The 15,248-nt window shown below is 35.6% G+C and overlaps 1 protein-coding gene across 1 annotated transcript in view; it reads left to right on the top strand.

Annotated features, from left to right (window-relative positions):
* The window catches only part of LOC127415019 (metabotropic glutamate receptor 6-like), a 93,048-nt gene extending 85,306 nt beyond the window's left edge, over positions 1-7,742 (top strand). Inside the window, exon 12 of the mRNA XM_051653475.1 lies at positions 5,715-7,742. The gene's annotated coding sequence lies outside the window, so the exon portion shown is untranslated. The remainder of the gene's footprint in view (positions 1-5,714) is intronic.
* Positions 7,743-15,248: the final 7,506 nt, after the last annotated feature.

Below are 15,248 nucleotides of genomic sequence, written 5' to 3' on the forward strand. Positions count from 1 at the left end.
TAATGTTAATTTCAACATTTACTAATAAATGTATTCAAATTAAAAGTTGCATATGTTATTCATTAATGCAATAGTAACTAACATGAAGTAACAATGAACAATGTGTTTTTGTCAGTTAACATTAACCATGATTAATAAATGCTTTAAAAATATTGTTTTCATTATAAGTTTGTGATATCTAATGTATTAATTAATGTTAACAAACGGAACGTTATTGTAAAGTGTTAGCAATAAATGCTATAAAAGGATAGTTCATTGTTAGTATAATTTAAGATTGTGTTAACCAATACTGTAAAGTTTTACTGCAGTTTCTTTTGCAGTACATGGTTCAGATGAATATCATATTAATATGTAGTGCTGAAGTATACGGTTCTGTTTTTGAAGAAGCAAATGCTAATGCTGATCATCAGCTTGACAGTTGATTGACAGTTATAAGTAATGATCTGTGTTGTTAGTTGTGTTGATCCCTGAAGGAGAGAGTTACTGTGGTCTCACACTTGCCCTTTCACTCCTCTGCCCTTAAACAAGGGATTTTACCCCTGGCTACTACACAGAGATAGTTTCTGATGTCAGTATAGGACAAATCAATGTATAGGATGAGGCATCTACTAGAACTATTGACCTCAAATGAATGGCAATGTACAGTCTTGTGAGGCTGCTTATGTTTTTGTAATTATAGACTTACATTGAAGGAAGGACCCGTGCCATATAGGGACCAGAATATAGAAACTTGGGGGTGGGCTCTTTTGATTTGGGCCAGTGAGCAACCACCTTGCAACAACCTAGCAACTGCATAACCATGTGCTAAAAAGCACTCAAAACACCTTAGCAACTGGATAGCAATGTCGTGGCTACCTCCCACAACTCCCTAGCTTTGTAGTGGTGAGTTTTACATGGGCAAACACCACTCACATTTTCTTTGCAAAAATTAATTGATGGGTAAAGTTTGTCAAAACAATTAGTTTGGCTTGACAAAGCCTTGTCTGAAAGTTTAAGCTAGTTTTAAAAGTTTGAAGTTTGATGGTTGCAGACATTAAAGTAAGAAAAACAGCCAGCCAGCCAGCTTGCTAGATAGTTAGTTAGATAGAAAGACTATCAGATAGTCAGATAGATAGACAGACAGACAGATAGACAGGTATTTTAACATTTCGGATTGGTCCCATTCACTTCTATTGTAAGTGCTTCACTGTAACACAAATGTTTGCTTTTTTCTTAAAGAAAAGGAGGGACATACATTTTTGTGGTAATCAACATTATGCCACAAATGTTGTTGATTGACCCTTCGCTTAGCTCCGCCCCCTTGGTTACCATTGCTCGCTCTGACAAGCTTTGCTAGGAATGAAGAGTGACATTTTAAAGCATATTTATCTTACGTTTTTTTTTATAAAAGAATTTGTTACATTACAGCGTAATTTGACTGAAAACTGTGGAGACTGTGAATCAGAATTAAGGCAAATGATTATCACAGTCTCTTGAAAGAAGTGTCAGAAAAGTGATAGCGATTACACACCTGAAAACATTACTGTTAGTGAACAGAACGTCTCATAACACTCACTATGATGCTGTAAACCAGGGGTGTCAAACTCATTTTGGGTTGTGTGCCTGATTGGACCAAACGACATTGCTTGGGGGCCGAAGTTTATGTAAATTGTGTATTTATATATATTTAGATTGTTTAAATAACTTTAAAAGTTATGCATTAACATTATTAATGAACTTTAACAAAATGTTATCATATATTGTAATATTTTATCAACTTTGAACACAGAACATTTCGATATGACTGAGAGCAACTTGCAGAAAATCACATATTCATTCAGCCCCTCCGAGTAACTTAGTAAGTTCATTCACTGAAGGATTCTTCAAACTGATTCAAAATGAGAACCCGTGAGCTGGTAAATCACTGTTTTAAAAGTACCGGCTCATAAGAGTAATTTAATCATGAATCAGACTAAACCAGTCACCGTGTTTGTTGTTGAGTACAGCCAGCAAACGCAACACAATAGAATGCCGCACTGTTTTGGTGATATTTCACGTGCACGCCACATTCAATTCAGACTGCAATCTCATAACCTGGGTAAAATATCATTTCTGTAGTGATGCTTGTAGATCAGTGGTGGAGCAAAGGAAAATTGGAGCAGGAAAATAGAAAGATGCTATTTCATAGCTAACACTGGGGTAAAAATGTATGATTTTTTTTTTTGCCCACCAGCCACAGTGGCTGTGAATGCCCAATTTCACCAGTCACTTTGATTTTTTTTTACCAGCTCCTTTGGTTATTCATAAAGGTATATAAAACATAACTTCTGAAGCTGTAGTGATTTATGATGACACAAATGACAATTCATTAATGTCGCTGCATGTCACTTGCTAAGTTTGTATGGTTATGTATTCAGCCACAAATGTTTGGAATTAAGCAATGCTGCATGCACAATGCGTGTAAACTCGAACTGCTCCGTGGAAATCAAGCGAACTAAACTTAGAGCACCTCCTGAGATGGTCTGAAATCATTTGCAGAGTTCTCATGGATGACATTGTTGCAAACTATTTTCAGATGACTGAAACAGCAGAAACACTGAGCACTCTGAATGAGTGTGTTCCATGAGAAGCGCTGCGCTTATGAGCGAATCAGACACGCATCAACGGCTTCATTCTTTCGTCTGTTTTTTAAAATATAATCAAGTGTGTTTCTTCAAACGCGCATCTTTGTGTCTGACAGCATTTCTTGTCACATGTCACTCCAAGACTTTTTATATGTCACTCGCCACAGAAATAACCCACCACTGTGCATAAAATATCCACATTTGGCGGGTTGGTGGGTGATAATTTTACTCTGAACAAAAGGAAAAACATGGAATTTACTAATTTCATTTACCAGAGGTTACATCACAATTACACACACAATTAGTTAAAGGGAATCAAGCAATAATATTTACAAGAAAAAGAGGGAACCGCTCGCTCTTTGGCTGGAGCTTTATCCTTAATAAACCATCTGAAACTGAACATAAACACCAAGGAACTGAAACCTGCTTAAAATTAATAATAGTTCAATGGGACGGAAACAATGCAACAGTTATTACATCTAATATTTATCCTTGGACCTGTCCATGTTGTCATTATTTCTGTGTGAGAAACTTCACTGTGGGAATGTGTGGCCATGGAACTTGTGTCCCCCTCAGACATGTGTGGCGTTCACTGATTCGCGTGACTCTATGAGTGCTTAATGTCCCGTGTAATTAAAAGAAATTCCACTGATCGTGCAAACTATAAAATAGCTGCATGCAACACCACACATTTAAATGTTTATCTGTTCTGCTTTTGCTAATAAAATAATAGTATGATAGTATGAATACATCTGATCTTACCCAAGTTACAGGCTAAGTTTTTACACTTTTCGGATACATCAGCCTACTTATATGGAATACCTTTTGTCTTTACATTTTAAGATGGGATAGGAAAACCCTTACAAAAATCGAGAGTTGCGGCAAACTGGCCGCAAATTTGCCATGCATTATTTTCACATGCAAATGAGCTTTGCGGCAAACTCTTTATTGTTGCCACAGGTTTGCCATAGAAGTGTTTGCCAATAGTGACAAATTGTCCAATGTTGCCAAAGATTTGCTGCAGGTTCACCACTACCGGTGAAGTGCTGCAAACTTGGCAATAAATTGCGGCAAATTGCAAGATCATTTGCATGTGAAAATAATGAGTGGCAAATTTGCAGCAAGTTTGCCAATACTCTAAATTTTTGTAAGGGGATTTATTTAAAAAATGTAAAAAAAATGTACACACACGTATTACAAACTGTGGACATTTACAAAGAATCCAATACGATTGCAAAGAATGGCTATCACACATGACACACCCCCTCTCTAAGACAATATTTTCTCTGCCTGGAGCACAATTTTTAATGGTATCCCTTCACTTTATGAAAAACAGCTATTATAGCTGTGGTTTACATTGACAAGAAATGTATCCACAAGAGGACTGTATTTGACTGAAAATGCTGCAGCCATGGGATATATTACCAAACCATCCATGACACACTTCTGAAATGTTAGATCATCTGACCGACAATGCCAGGAATGTTAGCTCCAGTCTCCCACAAGAGCAGACACACTGGATGTGATGGCATATCATGCTTTCTCTCCCAATCAGTCATTTGTGGGTGTTGCTCACAAGAGAATGTTGTTAGAAGAGATAAACAATGTGTCAGAATGTCACACTTTTCATGTCCAGAGGCCATATCCCTTACGCTTTGTCATACAATATTTTATTTGTTATGTGACCTTTTGTGCCCACACTCGAGCTAAAAAAATTGCCACAAAAGAACTCTCTTTCCACAGTAAAAGCTACAGACAGATCACTCTGTTCATGTCACAGTCTGCACCCTATCCACTCTAAATAGTATTCGAGATTAGAATTAGGGTGCCCCAAATCATAATATGTTGAAATGAGTGTCCCAAAGTTGCCCTGATGGTCTACTATTTCCAGAATGGTTTGCTTCAGAACTACAATTGTCATACGTGGAAAAACTAAAAACATGGTGATGAAACCGATGCCGAATCATAAGTTCATATTTTTTCTACAACATAAAATCAACATTAAACGTTATGTTAATTTGGTTGAATGCTGTGAAGAGAAAATACTTTCTCTCTGTAGGAGGAAGATGCTGATCAGCTCATTAAATTGCGAATGATCAAACGGCTCCATTTATGTTTTATTATTATCCAGTGATCAGAAAAGTTTATGAGTGATAAATAATCCTCATCTTACCATCATGCATTCTTTTATGTCCATCTACTGTAGTTGTACTGCTTATTGTGGATGCTTTTGTGTATTCTTAAAGGAATAGTTCACTCAAAAATGAAAATTCTCTCATCATTTACTCACCCTCATGCCATCCCAGATGTGTATGACTTTCTTTCTTTCTTCTGCTGAACACAAACAACGATATTTAGAAGAATATTTCAGCTCTGTATGTCCATACAATGTAAGTGAATGGGTGCCAACATATCGAAGCACCAAATATCACATTAAGGCAGCAATAAAGTAATCCATTAGACTAGTGGTTAAATCTATATCTTCAGAAGCGATATGATAAGTGTGGGTGAGAAACAGATCAATATTTAAGACCGTTTTTACTATAAATTCTCCTCCCTGCCCAGTAGGTGGCGATATGCACAAAGAATGCAAATCGGCAAAAATAAAAGAGGAAGATTCTGAAAGTGAAACTGTAGATTGATAGTAAAAAAGGACTTAAATATTGATATGTTTCTCAACCAAACTTATCATATTGCTTCTGAAGTTAACAGGTTGGGGTATGGTGACAGGATGCAATTTAATGAGGTGATAGTATGTCTTAATACTTGCACACTATTTTGCTAAACATTAGACACTTTTCCATCACAAAAAGAGTACACACTATAAGGGCATAGTATAAGTAGGCAAATTGGGATGCTGAAACTGTGAATTCGGTAACAGTAGGTTGAAAGTTCTGCTGCTGCCGCAAGTGGCCGAAGCTGGAAGTGTTGTTAAGAACCAGAACCCATGTCTCATAGATTATTGTACACATCTGATGTGGAATCTTTGCGGTAAACTTTTTTCGTTTTTTTTTTTTTAACTACACACACTCATAAAGTGCCAACCTACATTTTTATTTGCTGAGTGTTGCTGAGTTTGTCATATTTACAACTCTGTCTGTGTACTTACAGATGACACTTGGAGCAGCTGTGCTGAACTCAAATCACAGAAGAACTGCATTAAAGAGAGTTTTGCTGAGTTGTTTATTACTTGTTCCAGATGAGGATGATAATAAAGCCAATGTTACTGACTGTAAACATAAACTGCAAACACTGCACACAGAAAATTCTTTATTGAGCATCTTTGTTGAACACTTGAAATGCTTAATAGATGTCCAGACGATTTTTGCGGATAACACAACGCAATTTGGAAATATCTCTCTTTTTCTCTTCCTTTTTTACCTTAGAAAAGATGAAGCTTTTTTGCATTTATGTGGTTGATTTGTTAAGGTGTTAGCATGAGATGTTTACAATGGTGCAATTTTGAATTTTGCACTGACTGAGTAAAACTCATTGAAAGACCACCAGTTTTGATAAAAATACTGGCATTAAATAAACATTTGCTCACTATGAACCATAGAGCAAATTTACTGCTATGTCAGATTAGCTTAAATTGTAATAATACTCTAATTTATTTTATATTGTAACCTCAAAAAAAGAAATTAGACACTATTTTAAGTTGTGTATTTTAGCTGTGTGGATCTTGTATATCTAATATTTATTTAAATTATTCCAACAAGAATGTGTTATTTAGCTTGTTTAATTCGATTTTTTCAGATAATATATGAATTTAGTGTTGATAGTTTTTAAAAGATTGATCTTCATGGCCAAAGATATGCTGGTGCTTTTATAAAGAAACCTGTAGGAAAGGTGTATATCAAAATATCAATATTTAGGATCCAGAATGCACCATAGTAAAGAATAATGTACAGTTAAACTGGCTTTACTTTGTAAATAGAAGAATGTGAAGAAGGGGAAATGGATATAAGTATTATTTTGTGTGTTCTAAGGCAAGTATCCTGTGTTTGCATGGGAAACTCTTATTATAAAAGGTCTTATTATGTTACATTATGTTATGTTACTTTGTTTATTATGAGTAACATGACTGCTGTGTGTTTGCCCATGATATCACTTTAAAGAAATGTCAGTTTTAGAGGTCGACCGATAGTGGATTTTGCCGATACGATAACTAAGGTGATGGAAAAGGCTGCTAACCAATTAATTCGGCCAATAGTTTTAAAAAACGATTTATTGAATGCAAAAACTAATTTTCATTACTGTGATGGGCACAGGCATAGAGGCAACGAGAGTCCGAAATTAAAAAAAATTCCAGATGTAGTTTATTGTGCAACAATTTACTTTTAACTATAAACAAGCCCAAAATACACCAGCCACTCTTATTTTGAAAAGTCTGTGCTTCCAGCTAACACAAACACATAAGGGAAACAAAACAAGGACTCATACATTCATATACAATGTATTACAATAGAAACACAATAATGTAAACATTGTCATATGGGCTATAAATACTGAATGAGCAATAATTTCCAGAGGAACATGGAGGAATAATAATTAAAAAAAAAACTATCAGCAACTATCGGCATTGATTTTTACCCATAACCGACAACAGCAACTATCAGCACCGATTATTTGGTAAAACCGATATATCGGTCGATCTCTGGTCAGCTTACATCTTTTGACTGCTATTTTTAAAAATCAGTGTTTAGGATATCCATGAGTTCTGCAGAGTCCATACTCTACATTGCATAAGTAAATGCACTACAGCGCTGGCATTGTCTCTATGAAGATGGATTGTTTGTTGAATGGTATAGTCACTAACAGACCAAGCAAATCAAATGTGATGCAATTCAATTGTTATTTAAATCAAAGAAAAGAATCGGATGCTGTTGGTCATGAGGCTTTGCCATTAAACGTCCTTAAATGAAAACAGAGGAACACGGCTCTGTGCTGTGAGGAAAACTCATTGTTTTCTGAATCTTGCAGATCTTCTTAGTTCAGTGTTTATGGTCTCAAATATCATAAAAAAATAAATTAAAAAAACTACAGCAAATAGTTGAAAATTATTTATAAAATGATTTACAGCAAATAGTTATGGTCAGTGTGTGCTTTCCAAGCATGCCAGAGAACAAAATAAATGTTTTAACACGTTGTCTCTTGTTTTCTTGTCTCATCTTACTTTGCTGTCATCTTATTTTAGGAATCCATAATGTTTATACAACATGTATATATATATATATATATATATATACACTCACCGGCCATTTTCTTAGGTACATCTGTGCATCTACTTATTCATGCGATTATCTAATCAGCCAATGGTGTGGCAGCAGTGCTGTGTATAAAATCATGTAGATATGGGTCAGGAGCTTCAGTTAATGTTCACATCAACCATCAGAATGGGGAAAGAAATGTGATCTCAGTGATATAGGCTGTGGCATGATTGTTGGTGCCAGACGGGCTGGTTTGAGTATTTCTGTAACTGCTGATCTGCTGGGATTTTTACGCACAACAGTCTCTAGAGTGTAAAGAGAATGGTGCTAAAAACAAAAAACATCCAGCGAGCAGCAGTTCTGTGGGCGAAAATGGCTTGTTAATGACAGAGGTCAGAGGAGAATGGCCAGACTGGTCCAAGCTGACAGGAAGGTGACAGTTACAACAGAGCTATGCAGAAAAGCATTTCTGAACACACAACACGTCGATGGGCTACAGCAGCAGAAGACCTTTCCAGGTACCACTACTGTCATCTTAGAACAAGAAACCGAGGATGCAGTGGGCACAGGCTCACCAAAACTGGACATTAGAGGACTAGAAAAACATCGCCTGGTCTGACAAATCTGGATATGCTGAGGTACACTGCAGCCTCAGTTTTCTGTTCTTGGCTGACAGAAGTGGAACCCAGCATGGTCTTCTGCTGTTGTAGCCCATCCGCCTCAAGGTTCGACGTGTTGTGCATTCTGAGATGCTATTCTCCTCACTACAATTGTACAGAGTGGTTACCTGAGTTACCGTAACCTTTCTGTCAGTTCGAAACAGTCTGGCCATTCTCCATTGACCTCTCTCATCAACAAGGAGTTTTCGTCCACAGAACTGCCGCTCACTGGTTGTTTTTTGTTTTATGCACCATTCTCTATACACTCTAGAGACTGTTGTGCGTGAAAATCCCAGGAGATGTATGTATATATATATATATATATATATATATATATATATATATATATATATATATATATATATATATATATATATATATATATACAGTACTGTGCAAATTTTTAGGCACTTGTAAAAAATGTTGCATAGTGAGGATGTCTTCAAAAATAATGCCATAAATAGTTTTCATTGATCAATTAACATCATGCAAAGTCCAGTAAACATAAAAAAGCTAAATCAATATTTGGTGTGGCCACCAATGTTTCGGAGTCTAAAATGTATTTTTCCTATTGACACACTAAAGCTGAAAATCATCTTAAGACAAATGTTTTTGTGAAACATTTTAATTGCCTAAAACTTTTTCACAGTACTGTATATATATATATATATATATATATATAAATCAGATAGTTCTCTCTTATGACTATAACTTTTTATAGTGAATGCTAAAACACAAGGGTCCATGTTCTCATGCATTTTGCATGCACAAGTAGACCCATACTGTATTGTCGTGCCCATAATGCACAAATCACTTTACTAAGATATACATATTAATGTGTATTAAAGATAATCATTCTGCTCTATTTAGTTAGAGCCCAAATTATGTGTGACAGTGTAGAGATAAAAAAAAAAAAAAAAAACACACATTATGATGGTGCAAGTACAGTAGATTTTATTAGCCTTTTTTTTTTTTTTTTTTTTTTTTGACAACATATGACCTCTCTTTTTGTGATAATATATAATCTTCTTCTCTGCGTTGACACCATTATTGCCAGCACGTTTTACTTAGTGTGTGTTCAACTCAAGTCAGAACTCCTAAACACTAAACGCAGATGACAGACATGTGTGCTGGAGGTAAGGAAATAATGGCAACTGATTATGAGGGAACAAGAGCTGAAACACAAACAGCTGCTACCGAAAGACTGAAAGCCTCCGCAGTGTATACATTCAGCAGGCGCAAATTATCAGCTGTTTGCGCATCAGTGCTGCTGTGCACTTACAATCAGGAGAAATATGGAGTTATCATAGTGACACATTTGATGGTCAAGTTCTTTTATGGAGAAGGAAATAGAATAAAAGACTAGAAATAAAATATTTCCATTGCATTAAGTTTGAGACTCAACAAATGTCTGATATTAGTGAAGACATATATTAAGGTCACTCCTGTTATGCAGTACCTTTTAAACTCTGTATGTGTTTGTGTTTTAATTTAATGTCATTTAAGGAGGTTAATTTTCAAAAAGGGTATGGAAGACTATTAGAAATGTATAACTTGATTATTTACTCAATGGCAAGAAAATTAACAGGATGGAACCTAACAGAATGGAAATAAACAGCAAAAAATGTATTATATAGCTAAATAGCTAAAGCCATTGCTCAATGAGGGAGTGAGAGTTAGCATTAATTTCAATATTTTTTCAACCAAATTTGAAATTTTAATGACATCATATGATTTCTGTTCTTTCATCAAACAGGATGAAACGTTTTTGAGTTGCACAAACTAGCTGCCACCAAAACATCACAGAATTCGTACATCTAAAAACTCTGAGTTTCATATGAGTTTTAAGATATGAAAATGCACTACACAGTAGGAATAACCCATTACATACCAGTCTAGTCTACACATCATCTGTACTGTCAAAAGGACCAATGGAGTATCATCAGTCTAGATTAAAATCTACAGGATAATCAGGATCAGAATGTAATGTTTTGTTAATTTTTTTTTTTTTTTAAATCTGTAGTGTTTAATGCACATTTAAACAGTGCAGGTTCCCACTGAAAAACAAAATAAGTTTAGTTTTAAGCTTTGTTATTAGATCCAATAGTGATCAATAGTTCAGTCAATTTATTGGTTGATTTGGGTTATTTTAATCTGTGGACTATGAGTGGCTGTTATTGACAAACACTGCCACCTCGTGGTTTAAGCATTGTCATACAGCCAAAACATTTGGACTTTGCACTTTGACATATTCAGTTATTTACAATTGAGAACCCTGAATTTGCAGTCCAAGCTATGCAGGTGAATGCATATATTGTAGTTTCATTTTGTTTGCCTCTAAATACTGGTCATATTCAAACAAATTCAATATTAGTACATTATAGCCTAATTAAAGGGATAATTCACAGAAAAATACAAATTCTGTCATAATTTGCTCAGCCTCATGTTGTTCTAAACTCGAGTTATTTAATTTTTTCCATGGGACCCAAAAGAAGATGCTAGACAGAATGTTAGTCACCATTCAATTTTGTTGTATGATGAAAAAAAAAATGAAAAGCTTAAAAGTGAATGGTGACTGAGGCTGTCATTCTGCACAAACATCTTTTTGCATTCCACTTCAGAAAGAAAGTCATATTTGGAACAAAATGAGGGTGAGTAAATTATGAGTGAATTTTCATTTCAGTTTTCATTGGGTGAACTGCCCCTTTAAATCTTTACATACTAATATATATTTAATTTATAATGTCTCTAAAACAGTGTTACAGTGGGTCAGTATTATGTTAATATAAATCAAATGTACACAAACCAATAATACACACAAACACACTCACGTTTACATTACCAACCCATGGTACTATGATTAGGCACTAACCCTAACCTAAATGGGGACTTCCTTTAGACTTATTTTGTTTATATACGTTTTGTTTTTTATATTATACATATATTATGTTTTAAAATCATTTATAATTATCATAGACAAACGCTAACCCTAATCTTACCTTTACAATACAACTGTCATTTATAGTCTCTTTATAAAACATTATTTGTTTGGCTGCTCCGATTTAATTATGGGGACATTTTTCAACCATTTTCAAAATGTAATAAATAAATAAAATAATTAAATAATGCAGAAATGTATACATGTAAGAATAAATACATAATTAAATAAATATAAGAATAAATAGTTGTAATAGTAAATTATTATTATAAACTTTAAAAAAATGAATAAAGGAGAAGTAACACAAAATAAACACACTCAGAAGTTGATATAATTGGAAAAATATTTAAAGACAATTATCCCATTTGGCCATTCATTTATATGTTTATTTGTGTTATATTTATATTATTTTATTTATATTATACATTTAAATGTTTATATTTATTTAAATGTAACAATAAATTTCCAATAGATTCTACCCACTCAGTGATGCACCCACTGAGAAGCCTGTTGGAAACGCCCTGGTAATAGGTGATTCTATTGAAAGGAATGTGGAAATAGATACTCCAGACATCATTAGTACAATGCATTTTGGGTGCCAGAGTGTTTGACATCAAATAAAATGTACAAGTGCTGGCTAATGCTAAACGTAGATTTTCTAAAATTGTTATTCATGTCGGCACAAACTATGTCCGGCTTTGCCAGTCTGAGATCACTAAAGATAATGTTAAAGAGGTGTGTGAACTTGCAAAAACGATGTCAGACACTGTAATATGCTCTGGTCCCCTCCCTGCTCGTCGCGGTGATGAGGTTTATAGTTGATTAGTGTTGCTGAATGGCTGGATGTCTGAGTGGTGTCTGCAGAATATTACAGGATTTATAGACAATTTATAGAGTTTTTGGGGTAGCTCTGACCTGCTAAAGAGAGACGGACTCCATCCCTCCAGGGAAGATGCTGCTTTCCTCTCTTGTAACTTGGCTCATAGTCTTAATAGTGATAGTGTTTGACTAACTGGGGCCCAGGTCAGGAAGCTGGCTAATCCGAACATCTGCTAGCTGCCTTGAAACTTCACACAGGTCACATAAACTACAACACATAGAAACTGTATCACCTAGATATCATATAGAGACTGTGTCTGTTCCCTGAACTACCAAACACAAAACTCTCACTAAGTTATTTAGAAAAAAATTATTGATATCAAACTTGAAAATAACAAACAAATTGAAGATAAACATCACAGGTAGGTAGGGCTACATTTTACATTTACATTTATTCATTTGGCAGATGCTTTTATCCAAAGCGACTTACAAAAGAGGAAAGCATAAGCAAATAATCTTAAGGAGAGAGTGGTATGAAAAGTGCTGTATTACAAAGTTTCACTAGCATCAGAATAGTATTCAAAACAGAATAAAGTGCAACAGGAATTTTATTTTTTATTTTTTTTAATGACTGGTTAAGTGCTCATGGAACAGATGTGTTTTTAGTCGTTTTTTGAAGACAGAGAGTGAGTCAGTTTCACAGATGGAGTTGGGAATGTCGTTCCACCAACGTGGTATGATGAAGCTGAAAGTCCGGGAAAGTGTTTTGGTGCCTCTTTGTGTCGGTACAACAAGGCGACGTTCCTTAGTTGACTGCAGGCTTCTGGTGGGTGTGTAGCTCTGCAGAAATGATTTTAGGTATGCTGGAGCAGACCCGGTGACTGTTCTGTATGCCAGCATCAGAGCCTTGAATGTGATATGTGCATCAATCGGCAAGCAGTGGAGAGAGACAAGGAGTGGTGTAACGTGCTCTCTTTGGTTCGTTAAAGATCAGACGTGCTGCTCCATTCTGGATCATTTGCAGGGGTCTAATTGCACATGCAGGGAGGCCTGCAATGAGAGCGTTACAGTAGTCCAGTGTAGTTATGACAAGTGACTGGACAAGCAGTTGTGTGGCATGTTCTGAGAGGAAGGGTCTTATCTTCCTGATATTGTAGAGTGTAAATCTACATGATCTTGCGGTCTTTGAGATGCGGTCTGTGAAATTGAGTCTGTTGTCGATGGTTACCTCTAGATTTCTGACCGATTTGGAAGGCGTTACTGTAGTTGCACCCAGCTGCATGGTGATGTTGTGTTCAACAGCAGGGTTGGCTGGAATGACAAGGAGTTCAGTCTTGGCTGGGTTGAGTTGCAGGTGGTGTAACTCAAGGCTGAGATGTCTGCCAGGCAGGCAGAAATCCGAGCAGTCGCTGTGGTGTCGTTGGGCTGGAAAGACAAGTAGAGTTGTGTGTCATCAACGTAGCAGTGGTAAGAGAAACCATGTGCCTGAATGATGGCTACCAATCATTATATTGCTTTCATCCAAAGCACTAATTGTAAATGAAATTATTACAGATCATAGTTTATATTTGGTCTGTTTGACTGAAGTCTGGCTTAAATAGGATTAATATATTAGTTTAAATGAGTCTACTCCCCAAGGTTATTGTTATAAACATGAGCCTCGGCTGAAAGGTCAAGGAAGAGGTGTTGCTTCAATTTACAGTGATGTTTTTGGTGTTACTCAGAGGTCAGGATATAAGTTCAATTCTTTTGAATCGATAATGCTTAATGTAACATCATCAGATATAAATAAAAATCTCTGTCATCTTTTGTTCTTGCTACAGTATATAGACCACCAGGGCCATATTCTGATTTCCTTAGAGAATTTGCTGATTTTCTGTCAAATCTAGTAGTTACTGTGGATAGAGCTTTAATCGTTGGTGACTTCAACATTTACATAGATAAAGAAAATGATACACAAGGTTTAGCATTTATTGATATTCTCAATTCGGTTGAAGTCAGACAAAATGTGACAGGACCAACTCATCGCCATAATCATATGCTATATTTAATTCTGTCATATGGAATTGATGTTGATAATATAGCAATTCTGCCACAGAGCGATTTTGAAACCATAGATCACGAAATTCTCTTGGATAGGCTTGAGAATTATGTTGGCATTTGTGGACAGATATTAGCTTGGTTTAGTTTCTATTTATCCGTCCACTACCACTTTGTCTGCGTAAATGAGGAATTGTCAGATCAAACTAAAGTTAAGTATGGAGTGCCACAGGGATCAGTTTTAGGACCTCTCCCTTTCTCCTTGTGTATGCTTCCCCTGGGAGACATTATCAGGAACCATGGAATTATTTTTCACTGTAATGCCAATGATACCCAACTTTATATTTCCTCGAAACATGATGAAACTAAACATTTCTCCAAGTAAGCAGATTACTGGACCAAAAATCTCTCAAACTATGATGTTAAAATATAATTTGACTCTCGATGGATGTACTGTCACATCGTCTTCTACAGCGAAGAACTTGGATGTTATATTTGATAGCAATCTGTCCTTTGAAAACCATCTTTGTCCTTTGTTTGTAGAACAGCATTCTTCCATCTCAGAAATATTGCTAAGATACGACACATGTTCTCTGTTTCTAATGCTGAAAAACAAATTCATGTGTTCTTGACCTCAAGACTAGATTATTGTAATGCATTACTGGGAGTATATCCTGCAGGTTCCATAAATAAACTACAGTTAGTTCAAAATGCAGTGCTGACTAGAACCAAGAAATATGATCATATCAGCCCAATCTTAGCACCGCTACATTGGTTACATATTAAATTTCATATTAATTTTACTTCTAACTACTTACAAAGCCTTAAATGGTCTAGCTCCACAGTACTTTTGTGACCTTCTATCAAGCTATATTCCATCACGTTCACTAAGATTGCAAAATTCTGGCCTGTTAATTACTAGAATATCAAAATCCACAAAAGGAGGTTGATCCTTTTCCTATTTGGCTCCTAAACTATT

This window comes from Myxocyprinus asiaticus, chromosome 24, assembly GCF_019703515.2.
Source record: "Myxocyprinus asiaticus isolate MX2 ecotype Aquarium Trade chromosome 24, UBuf_Myxa_2, whole genome shotgun sequence".
Taxonomy (NCBI): domain Eukaryota; kingdom Metazoa; phylum Chordata; class Actinopteri; order Cypriniformes; family Catostomidae; genus Myxocyprinus; species Myxocyprinus asiaticus.